At 40.8% G+C, this 12,120-nt stretch overlaps 1 protein-coding gene across 1 annotated transcript in view; it reads left to right on the top strand.

Annotated features, from left to right (window-relative positions):
• Positions 1-12,120, top strand: part of APBB2 (amyloid beta precursor protein binding family B member 2) — a 345,736-nt gene that overhangs the window by 44,845 nt on the left and 288,771 nt on the right. Inside the window, exon 2 of the mRNA XM_082838844.1 lies at positions 823-980. The gene's annotated coding sequence lies outside the window, so the exon portion shown is untranslated. The remainder of the gene's footprint in view (positions 1-822; positions 981-12,120) is intronic.

Here is a 12,120-nt window from a genome sequence, read left to right as displayed (position 1 = left end):
CTGAATGCCTTGATTCTTCAGGCTGAAGCATAGTAGCTCATGTGGGCCAGGCCACAGGTTTGGCATGAAGCAGTATAGTTAAGTGATTCCTCTTGCCTGAATATATTATACATTTGATAATATTTATGATTCACTTGAATATTGCTTTTCATATATCATTTTCCTCTATTAGGAAATGAAAGATGATTAGTTTCCCCTTTGGATTATTTAGCCTGTAAAATTTTCTGTTACACCGTTCACTTTGCCTTGAAAATACGTTCTAAATCCTGAACCACGTTGGAATTTTTAATGACCTTTCCCTTATGTGTCTTTGGTAGTGCCCTTTGAAGTCCTGAAATGTTTTTGTATTTGACTGAGATTAAATCTGGGTTTCATTTTACTTTTTTAAACATATTGAGCAAGTTAATTTTCTGTTCGGGTTCCTAAGGGGAATGATTCCAGCCCTCTGTGTCCCAAGAATCCAGACTGAGCCTTGCCAGAACATTCCTGTGGTTTTCCACAGGGCAGATGAGTGTGTTCATGAAATTTTAGTTGTAGCTCGTGTTTTCTGTGGTTAATTAAAACATCTGGCTTTTAAATTTTCCGCAAACAGAGCATAAGTGTTTGGCCAGCCCTTTTCAGGAATGATTAAATACTTCAGTCCTCCCCTCAGAATAGCGCAAACTTGTCTTTAGAACACCTTATAAACTGTCGTCTCTGTTCATTAATGATTTTAAACGTTTGGAAGATGCTGGGGATTAGCTTGCCAAACATACACTCCTGAGAGAGAGAGAGTTTGTGCCTGTGAATCCCTCTAATGGCTTCCGGCCTTCGCCCCTCCAGGTCGGAGCTGCCGTGGGGTGAGCAGCTGCTGTCCGTAGCCAAGCATGCTGTGGTCGGCTCTGCCCAGCCGTGGAACAGAAACATTTGCTGGATGGAAAATCCATAAAAGAAAGCTCCTGTGAAAAGCCTGAGACAGACGATAACTTAAGCAAAATCAGGTTGGTATCAGATAAGAGAGGCTGGGTAAAAGGGACCGGGTCAGATGGGGAAGGTGGTGTTCATTCCACGGAGTGTTTTTGAGACAGTCCCAAATAAACATTCCCAGTTATTTGAGAGATGCCTAGCATTGTACAGGTGGCAGGTATAGCCTGACAGACTTCTGTGTACAGTGTATTGTGTGGTCTTCCTTTCTTTCCCTTCCTTGTTCCTCTCCTCTGTCCCATCCCCTCTCTCGGAAAAGAGAGGAGGATCTTAAGCTCAAGCAAACGTGTAAGAAGCCACAGCCAGAGGTCACCCATGATCACTCCATGATCTTGGCTTTATTTTGGAGAGAAAGCCGTGTCCTCGAGAAAGCCTGGACTTGTACTTTCAGAGACTTGTCCTCATTTGTGTTTCCACGCTAAGAAGGGTCGATTGTGAAGACTTGCCAAATTTTTGAGGGGGAGGGGTTCTTCTGTGTGTGTGCTCCTTCGGTTTGCTTGGCAAGTTTTTACTTACTTTTATCTCCCCCCAAACGAAAGCTAGCAACACACTCATTTTCAGCAGTGTGTGCACTTGCCATTAAGATACATAGGACGGAGGAGAAGAAATGTCCTGAAAATAATTGGAATGTGACTAAATGCCACATAGCCTCACTGTGGACCAGGAGCAGGAAACTGCATAAACAACCTCACATGTGGCAGTAAGGTGGGAAAGAATTCATTCTGAGAAAGAATATCATACAGGGACAGGCACTGCAAACACTTTCTGTTGAATATTCGGTGGTTAACTCAGCATTACACGTAATAAGCAGTGGATAAATACTCAGCAAAAGGGAGGGAGTCGGCGGTCCTGAGAGCCTGTGAAGTAGTGAAGTCTCTTGGCTTTGCCCACCCAGCATCCCTTTCCTCCTCCTTTCAATAAATCACCCGGATTTCCCCTGGGCTGTCAGTCACCCTTGCTTTGTTCTCAGCCCATGTAGTTAGAGGAGGTGACTCCACTGCCTCTTTCATGGGCATGTGATATCAGCTTGGCTAGTCAGGGTCACCAGGGTCCGTTATGGAGTTATGAAACCGTTGCAAAAAGGTTTTTCCTTTCTGTGGGTTTGTTAAGCCGGAGCTACTAGTGACCCTCTTTTCTACCACGTAGGGAAAACCTTTCTGAGAATGAAGTCAACACAGAGGAAATCAGAGCAGGGAGATGGAGGAAAAGGAATGGGGATGAGGGGGACACATGCACACATACACCCACCCTACACCCACAACTTATGGCCCTGGATTCAGCAGCCCCTAAAGCCAGCAACTCCAGTTTCACTCTCCAGGCAGGTTAGCTATTTAGTTTGAATTAGGTGTCCGTCGCTTACATCTGAAAACATCCTTCCAGGTAGGAGGTCTTAGCATGAAATGACTGTGGCATAGTCCCTGCCCTCGGGCTTTGCAGTGCTAAGCCAGATCAGTATTAGGTTAGCTGACCCACAGTGTGAAAAATGTATCACTAGAGGTAAGAACTAATTTCTGTGGGAGTAGAAGAGATGGGGAATTAGGAATTCTGCTGGCTTGGGGAGAGACCAGCACAGAGAGCTGTTATTTAACAAAGGAGAAACAGGAACATTTTTAGAACTGTATGTAATTCAATTACTTGCCTTTTGAGTCTGAAAGAAAGGCAGGCTTTCCAGAGCGTATAGTTAATTGCAGATAAGGAAGATAATTTCAGAGCTTCGCCAGCAGTAGAGTCTCGGTATTTACTGTACACACAATTGTTTCGGGAGCAGCCAAATGAGAGGTTATCAGAAAGTTGTCCAGAGTTTATTTGAACACCACAGGGGAACAGCTGCTCTTCTCAACAAAACGTCAATTGGCTTTCTGGTGTCAGCAGAATTCCGAGTGCTTCATGAACTTGAAAGATTTGTTTCTTCTTCTCCATGTTAGGCTTTATGATTATTATTTTATTTTTTATAATTGACCTTGTTTGACTTTTAAAAAATTAATAGTCTTTATTTTGGGGAAGCAGTTTTAGGTTACAGAAAAATTGAGCAGAAAGTAGCGTTTCCATACCCATAGCCCTGAGTTTTCTCATAATATTATTAACGTCTTGCATTAGTGTGATGTATCTGTTAGTTGATTAGCCAATATTGATTTATTATTATTAACTAAAGTCCGTAGTCTACGGTAGAGTTGACTGTGTTGTACACTGTGGGCTTTGACAAACTGTCTTTCGATAGGGATCGTGTTGAATCTCCAGATCAATTTGAGAAATATTGCTGTCTTACCAATGTTAAGAATTCTGATCCGTGAACATGGGGTGTGTTTCCATTGATTTAGGTCTTTTAAAATTTCTTTCAACTGTGTTTTCGTTTTCTTTTTTAAACATCTTTATTGGAGTATAATTGCTTTAACAATGGTGTGTCAGTTTCTGCTTTATAACAATAGTTTCTGCTTTATAACAAAGTGAATAAGTTATACATATACATATGTCCCCATATCTCTTCCCTCTTACATCTCCCTCACTCCCACCCTCCCTATCCCACCCCTCTAGGTGGTCACAAAGCACCGAGCTGATCTCCCTGTGCTATGCGGCTGCTTCCCACTAGCTATCTACTTTACCTTTGGTGGTGTATATTTGTCCATGCCACTCTCTCACTTTGTCCCAGTTCTCAGGGAACACAGCTTACACCTCCTTGTTAAATTTATTACAGTGTATTTTTTTTTTGCTTTTTGATGCCTGTATAAATGGAATCATTTTTAAAATTTCACTTTCAGAGTGTATATACATTGTTAGTGTATAGAAATACAGTTGTTTTTTGTATATTGCTCTTGTTTTCTTCTGCCTTGTTGAACTTATCAGTACTAATAGTTTTTTAATTGTGTATATGACTTCTTTAGGATTGTCTATATACCAGATTATGCAATCTGTGAATAGAGATAGTTTTATTTCTTGTCCAGTATGGATGTTAGTATCATTTTACAGTGATTTGAAAACTTTACTGTGACATGAGAACAAAGTAACATGTTATGGAAATTCTAATGAAATCATCCTATTTTGTAGCTTTATGAAAAGGACAAAGGATGGTATTTATGAAATTTATCCCCTCGTAATTGAGCTGGTAACTCAGTCAGTGAGCTTCTTAGCCATTCCTGTATCTTCTTGGGGGAAATATCTATTTGAATCCTTTGCATATTTTTATATTAGGTTATTTGTCTATAAGTCCCTTTTTGGACATATGATTTGCACATATTTTCTCCCAGTCTCTGGCTTGTCTTTTTGCTTTCTTAATGGTATCTTTTGAAGCTCAAACATTTAAAATTGTGATGAAGTTCAATTTATCATTTTTTTCTTTCGAAGCTTATGATTTTGATGTTTCTAAATACTCTTTGCCTAACCAAAAGTTGCTAAGATTTTCTCATATGTTTCTTTCAAAACTTCTGTTGTTTTAGCCCTTACATTTAGGTCTATGATCCATTTTCAGTTAAGTTTTGTGTATGGTGTAAGGTTCAGGTATATGTTCAATTTCTTTTTTCTCTTCTCCTCTTTTCTCTTCTCTTCTCCTCTTCTTTCTCTCTCTCTCTCTTTTTTCCATATGGATATCCAGTTGTTCCAGCACCATTTGCTGAAAAGGTTATCCTTTACCTATTGATTTATTTTGGCACCTTTGTAGGAATTTATTTATTTAAAAAAATTAATTAAAATTTGTGTTTGGCTGCGCACTGGCTTTCTCTAGTTGCGTTGAGTGGGGTCTACTCTTTTTTTTTTTTTTTTTTTTTTTGCGGTATGCAGGCCTCTCACTGTTGTGGCCTCTCCCATTGTGCAGCACAGGCTCTCCCAGACCGGGGCTCGAACCCGTGTCCCCTGCATTGGCAGGTGGACTCTCAACCACTGCGTCACCAGGGAAGCCTGGGTCTACTCTTCATGGCGATGCGCGGGCTTCTGATTGCGGTGCTTTCTCTTGTTGCAGAGCATGGGCTCTAGGTGCGCAGGTTTCAGTAGTTGTGGCACGTGGGCTCAGCAGTTGTGGCTCGCGGGCTCTATAGCACAGGCTCAGTAACTGTGGCGCATGGACTTAGTTGCTCCACGGCATGTGGGATCTTCCCGGACCAGGCCTCGAACCTGTGTTCCCTGCATTGGCAGCCAGATTCTTAACCACTGCGCCACCAGGGAAGTCCCTGTGGAAATTTAATTGACCATAAATGTAAGAGGTTTTTTTTTTTTCTCTCTTCCTTATGTCAGTACCACACCTCACTTAAGTTTTTGTAATGCAATTTTTCTATGAAAAAGGTTTGTTCAAGAAATGGACCTAAGCTGCAGTATAGCTCCCTTTAAAAAAAAAACACATAACTGTTGTACCTTTGCTACTTTTCATCTCCGTTCCTGTTTGAGTCACTCTGTTAAAAGTATTAGTCTCTGGTTATTTCTCTTTGGGATAACAGTGGAAATCTGAAGTTGTAGGAGAGAATGCAAATCAGTCTAGATGCATTTTCTAGATTATTTTATTTCCAAAAAATACTTTGTTTTTCATAAAAGTGGTAAGCTTTTTTATGCCCATTATCCATTTGTGTAAAACAGAGTAAATTAAAATTTTTTCATTACCTCTGTCTTAATCATTACCAATAATTACTGCCTGAAAGATTTATACATTTGGTATATTATTTCAAGAATTTCAAGTATTTTCATTAATGGTTATATGAATTGGGTCTTTTATACAGAAAAAGGTAAATTTCACAAAACAGTTATTTTGCTAGATGGAAACTCTATGAATTGAAATGTCTTGGGTTTTGGGATTATAGTATAGTTTTATGTTTTCTGAAAATTGGACATTTTTTATAATATAATTAAAATACTAGCTACATTTTTATATCTACCTGTGCTATTTTTGCCTTTGTGTTGGTATGGTTCTCAATAGACTGCTGTGGAGACGTTAAAATAATTATGTTAGAAACACGAAGACTGCAAATTTATATCTCTTCTTTAGTTATAACTGTGAAAATTGTGAATGCATAGATGTTAAAAAGGAAAAGTCAGTGCTTTATTGTGATGTTTGGATTCCAGTTGGCCTTTTTTTTGTTTTCTAGTAAAGTTACAATTTTGTTTGGGGAATGACTTTTATTTTTAATGTGAACAAAATGTAAATTTAGTCTTGGTGAAATTCAGAGACATTTCTCTTCTCTGGCAAATAGCTAAAAGCTGACTTCTGCTATTGGACTTTAATCAGATATTAAAATCACATGATTAGATTTAGAACATGTTTTCTGCCGTTGCATTAGTGGGTCAAGCCATGCCTCCCTGTTCCCGGAGGGCTCAGTTCTCCAGGATGGCTTATCTGCTTCCTGCTCTTTCTTGTAATCTTCTCATTTCCACCTGGGTAGAGCTGACGTGTTTTGTTACCTGGCCCCTTTGCTTTCCTTGCAGTCCTCTGGCTGATAATGTCACTTCATAAAAGTGCACCCATGGGCAACGTGGAATTACTCTTTTTATTTTCATTTAAAAGAAAAAGCAGTAGGTAAGCTTTCATTTATTTCTCTAGGATGTGGGTATCATGATTTTTTTCACCCAGTCACTCCTTTCTGTCCTTTCTTTCTCTTTGGTGCCCTTTTAAAAATCTTTGTGACCTGTTTGCAGAATGATGAATGACCTTATGAGGAGTGTAGTATAATGTTCTAGGAGGATACGGTCCTATTGGTCTTGTTTTTCTTAGGGAGCTGAAACATACTAGGGCTGGGTGAGGGTAACTTCTTAACTGCCCTTTATTCTGAATAGAGCCTTGTGTTGACTGAAGTTAGGGGTTCGGAATGGCTGAGCCGTTGCAATTTGAGTTGTGGTACAATTACATTTTGTGAAGGCTCCTGCCTATTTATAATCATTTGGTCGCAGAATCAGATCAACTTGGTCACATTCGGTGAGCCTGATGCAAGAATAAAGAGCATGTCCGGAACTTGCTTTCGTTAGGAGAAACCACATTCTTGCGTAAACCTCTAATGAGGATGTTTATGATAAATATATGTACTGTATTACTAGAATTTGGAATATTACATCTTTTGACTTTTTATTTGTCTTTATATTTTTTATGTTACATAATCTGTGAGGTATTAGATTTCCTTTAAAAGCCTTCAAAGATAACGTACTCCAGTGACATGTAGTCAGTTCATTTTAGTGTAATTTCTGATATAAGAACAAGCAGTAGTTTCTCAGTCCCATAGTGACCTGTAATGAATGAAACATTTAGTTTGATTATACTGTCCGAATAAGACCTATAGTATTCATGACACGATAACTGTTCAGAACTTCTGAAGTTTCCAAATTGATTACTATCTGCTGAGATAAGAATTCATCTTCATTTATAAACAAAAATAAGTCTATTGGATGTTTTTACGTAGGCAGTATCCAAGCCAGTCATGTATTTAGAAAATCAACATCAGTCTAGCTTACGGTAGGAAATTGCTCTGTGCAATTTGCTAGTGTGCCCTTTTTAAGAATGAAAAAATTAGTTTTTCCTGCATTCTTCATGCTGCTGAGGCCCTTTGAAGACAGAATTTAGAATGTTAGTAACTCCTCTGTGCTTGGTTTCATAAGGGTGGTTTTCTTGACGACTTTAGGTTGTAAATAGTTTGTGAGGGCTGTGGCTCCTCTCTGGTGTCTGGTTGAAGCTTGACAGTGGCCATGCCTGGGAAAGTAGGAGGGTAACTAGTGGCTTTACCAAAGACTTATCTCAGCAATAGAAAGTCTGGAGTTCCAACCAAGACTTTAGGTCCTCGATGATTCTAAAATTGGATTAAAAATGACCACTGACCTTGAGGAGGCATTCATTTATGAGTGTTAAGAGATGCTGAGTTAATTTTACTTGGTTCAGTGCAATTCAGTTAAATTCCAAATGAACTTGTTAACGGTATTAACAAAGTCTACTTTGGTAGTTGCTGGAGGGAACAAAATGAAGTATCCTGGAGGAGAGATAGCCAGAATACAAGCCCTTCTGGGAGAGGTAACATTTTATTGAGCTTGTCCAGGGTGCTAAGGACTTAACGCTTTCTCGGCTTCTGATGGGTTGGGACAGGGGTGGGGAGAATCCTCACAACAATCCTATGAGAGAGACAGTATTACCTGTTTTGTAGATAAAGAATCTCAGGAGCTGAGAGATCAAATGGTTTTATCCAAGTTTCACATCTTGGATAAAATTTTTTTTTTTTTTTTTGGCGGTACGCGGGCCTCTCACTATTGTGGCCTCTCCCGTCGCGGAGCACAGGCTCCGGACGCGCAGGCTCAGTGGCCATGGCTCACGGGCCCGGCCGCTCCATGGCATGTGGGATCTTCCTGGACCGGGGCACGAACCCACGTCCCCTGTATCGGCTGAGGAAAATACCTAATCAGAACCTCAGAGGTGGAAATAAAAATGCATGGCATGTTTGGGAGTCTGTCCACGATCTTACAGCCAAGGTATGTGGCCCAGCCATGCACTCTGTCAGCTTGCTGTGAGTTACCCGGAGGTATCTGGTTACTGAGGGAATCAGACCCTCCCAAGCAGCTACTTAGAGAAGGAAGGAAGAAGGTCAGCCTTGGACTTCCCTGACTGTCCCTGACCCTGATTCTACACTTGTTGTTTGGGGGGCTTCGAGCTTCTTTGCACTGCCTGCCTTGGGGGCCCCCATGGTATTTGACAGTGGGGAGGGACCAAGGGGTTCAACTCTGTGACAGTTTCAGTGTTTTCCCCGGTAGTATTTGTAGTTGAGCTCTGCTGTGGTGTAAATGAATGTGTCCCCTCCTCAAATTCACATGGTGAAATCCTAACCCCCCAAAGATGACGGTATGAGGAGGTGGTGACTTTGGGAGGTGCTTAAGTCATGACGGTGGAGCCCTCGTGAATGGGATTACTGCCTTATAAAAGAGGCTCCAGAGAGATCCTAGCTCCTTCTGCCATGTGAGGAAACAGCGAGAACGCCAGCTATGAATCAGGAAAAGGGCCCTCACCAGAAGGTGACTGTGCTAGCACCGCGATCTCGGATGTCCAGCTTCCAGAACTGTGAGAAATAAATTTCTGTTGTTTATAAACCACCCGGTCTCTGATATTCTGTCATAGCATCCCGAATGGACTAGGATAAATACCTAGCAGATGATAATCTCCCCTTTCCCCCACCCTGTTCCTGCAGTTTTGTCTTAGACAAAGAATATAGAAAAAAGTAAAAGGTCAGCTACGCAGAACCCTTTATGAAGCTGTGATTGCCAGCCTCCAGCTTTGATATGTGATGCTTCTGGTTTGGTTCGTAGAGTCTGTGTTGTCTAGAAGAGCTTGACTTGTTCTGTGATGGGTTGGTTGTCTGGCAGTTTTGTGATGCAGTTTGAGACAAAGCAGGTCTGTTTTGATACTTATATTACATGCAGAAAAGGGACGGCTGTTTGAGATTGAATTATAAAGTAGATGCCACTGGAGAGCAATTTCTCAATATAGTTTAAAATTTAAAATCACCAGCAATTTCATAAATAGGTTCACTTACAACTATGCCAAGATATTTATACAAAGTATATTATATTACAGCATATTTGTAAAGAATGAAAACTCTATAAGTGTGCTGATTTGGAATTACATTATTTTTATATATACATACACATATACAACTTATATATGTATGTATGTGCATGTGTCTATATAAAATGAAAAAATGTTTTGCAGAATCATGTGACTACCATTCCCTTTTGTATAAATGTTTTAAAGAAGATATTGTATATATGCTGGTACATACATTTTTTCCCCCTAGGGAGATATTACACTGAAAACCTTTTTCTTTTCCATATTATTTGAGTTTTCTAGCCATGTTCATTTATTCATTTTCTTTCCTTTTAAACAAGAATCAAGAGCTAGCTGGGCAGTGTATGATCATGACCATAACCATTCGTTGTTGTTTTTTTAAAATAAATTTATTTGTTTATTTATGGCTGTGTTGGGTCTTCGTTGCTGCGCTCGGGCTTTCTCTAGTTGCGACGAGCGGGGGCTACTCTTCGTTGCGGTATGCGGTCTTCTCATTGTGATGGCTTTTCTTGTTGCGGAGCACAGGCTCTAGGTGCACGGGCTTCAGTAGTTGCGGCACGTGGGCTCAGTATTTGTGGCTCGCGGGCTCTAGAACGCAGGCTCAGTAGTTGTGGTGCACGGACTTAGTTGCTCCGCGGCATGTGGAATATTCCCGGACTAGGGCTCGAACCCGTGTCCGCTGCATTGGCAGGTGGATTCTTATCCACTGCACCACCAGGGAAGTCCCATCCATTGTGTTTTAATGCAGTTTATAAAACCTTACTAAATATTTGTAAAAACACTGTAAATTTTTTTCTCATGTTCGTCAGTCTTTCTTGCCTCTCTGCATGCAGAGGAAGAAGGTAATTTTTATGGGAAGAGTGGTAAAGTATGCGCTAAGCCAGCGAACGTTCCCTTGAAAGCTTATTAGTTAAAACACTGAGTTGGGAAAGAGAAAGGAGAAAGATATTTACCAAATGTGACTTGAAGGACACAGAATCCCTTCGTGCTGAAGTATGTCTGAAAGTGTACCCTTCTTTGCTTTCAATATGAGCTTTAGACTGAATTGTATTTGCTTTTCAGACCACAGGGCTGGAGGTGGCAGTGGAAGTCTTCAAAATCTGATTGCTCATCAGGAAAGCTGTTTGCTGAGAAAGGCCTGCCTGTTTGGAGTAGAAGTTAGGACTGATACACAGATAAAGTCAGGGTGCCTTTTAAATATCTTCTGACTTCTTGCTTTTCTCTTAATTAAAACCCCAGGCATGAGTCATAGGTCAAAGGAGATGACTCCCCTAATCTATTCCCGAAACAGTAACTGCTTAACTCTTCCACTCTTGGTAGGCTTCTCTGGAAACCATTGTATCTGTTTCTTTATGGTGTGATTTACCTCCTTTGGTCTCAGTTTGGGTGCTGAAATTTAATCATAGGAAGAAGACAGTTTTACTTTAGAATGTAGGCAGTTGTCTGGAGAATAAACCCATTGTAACATCCCTTATGTATACATAGTTTGATCTCTAATCCGTGAGGTTTTGTTTTTAAATCAACAAGGCCATGGAATTTTTCTAGTTTCAAAAGAATTTTAGTGACTTTTTTTCCCCTAAAATGGTTTGATATATAGCTCACCAGTAACATTTATTTTTGCTTTATCTTCCTTTCTTTCTGCATAGCTTCTGTACTGATATCTGACCCTCTTATACTTAGTCATGGCAAGAATTATAGCCCCCATATTTCAAGGCGTTTGAACCATACTGTAGGAATTGTAATCTATTAGGAATGTTAATACAGAATACATATATGTGTGTATATTTGTGTATGTATGTGATTATTTATGTTTATAATGTAGAAATGTCTGAAACAAGTCTGTCGCAATATATCATGAGTGAGAAAAACTGATATTACCTTCAATAAATACTCAGTTCCCCAAATAACTTGATAATTAAAATATTCAAGGTAACCAGTGTCTAGTATGGGGATCACAAACTCACATGCCTACCAGGACCTGACAGAAAAGTAAACAAGTGAACTGGGGCGTAGAGGGGGAAAAAGGGCACAATTAGGGACTTCCCTGGTGGTCCAGTGGTTAAGACTCCACACTTCCATTGCAGGGGGCACAGGTTCAATCCCTGGTCAGGGAACTAAGATCCTGTATGCCGCGCGGTACGGCCGAAAAGAAAAAAAAGGTGGGGGGGGGCATGATGACCACTCAGCGGTTGAGGAATGAGGGCCAGTGTTGCCTGATCTTCTAGTATTTCAAGAGAAGACATAAATTTGGATTTTTATGTGACTGCTCCCAGTCTTCAAGTGTTGGCAGTACATTTAAAATCATTCAGTGCTTCCCTGGTGGCGCAGTGGTTAAGAATCTGTCTGCCAACGCAGGGGACACGGGTTCCAGCCCTGGTCCGGGAAGATCCCACATGCCGCGGAGCAGCCTAGCCCGTGCACCACAACTACTAAGCCTGTGCTCTAGAGCCCACAAGCCACAACTACTGAGCCTGCGCTCTAGAGCCCGCGAGCCACAACTACTGAGGCTGCGTGCCACAACTACTGAAGCCTGTGCGCCTAGAGCCTGTGCTCTGCAACAAGAGAAGCCACCACAATGAGAAGCCCGAGCACCTCAACGAAGAGTAGTCCCCGCTCACCTCAAACTAGAGTAAGCCCGCGCATAGCAACGA

The sequence above is a fragment of the Leucopleurus acutus genome (genome assembly GCF_964270905.1).
Source record: "Leucopleurus acutus genome assembly, chromosome: 4".
NCBI lineage: Eukaryota > Metazoa > Chordata > Mammalia > Artiodactyla > Delphinidae > Leucopleurus > Leucopleurus acutus.
The sequence above is the reverse complement of the archived record's forward strand: the minus strand, read 5'-3'. Positions and strand labels throughout refer to the sequence as shown.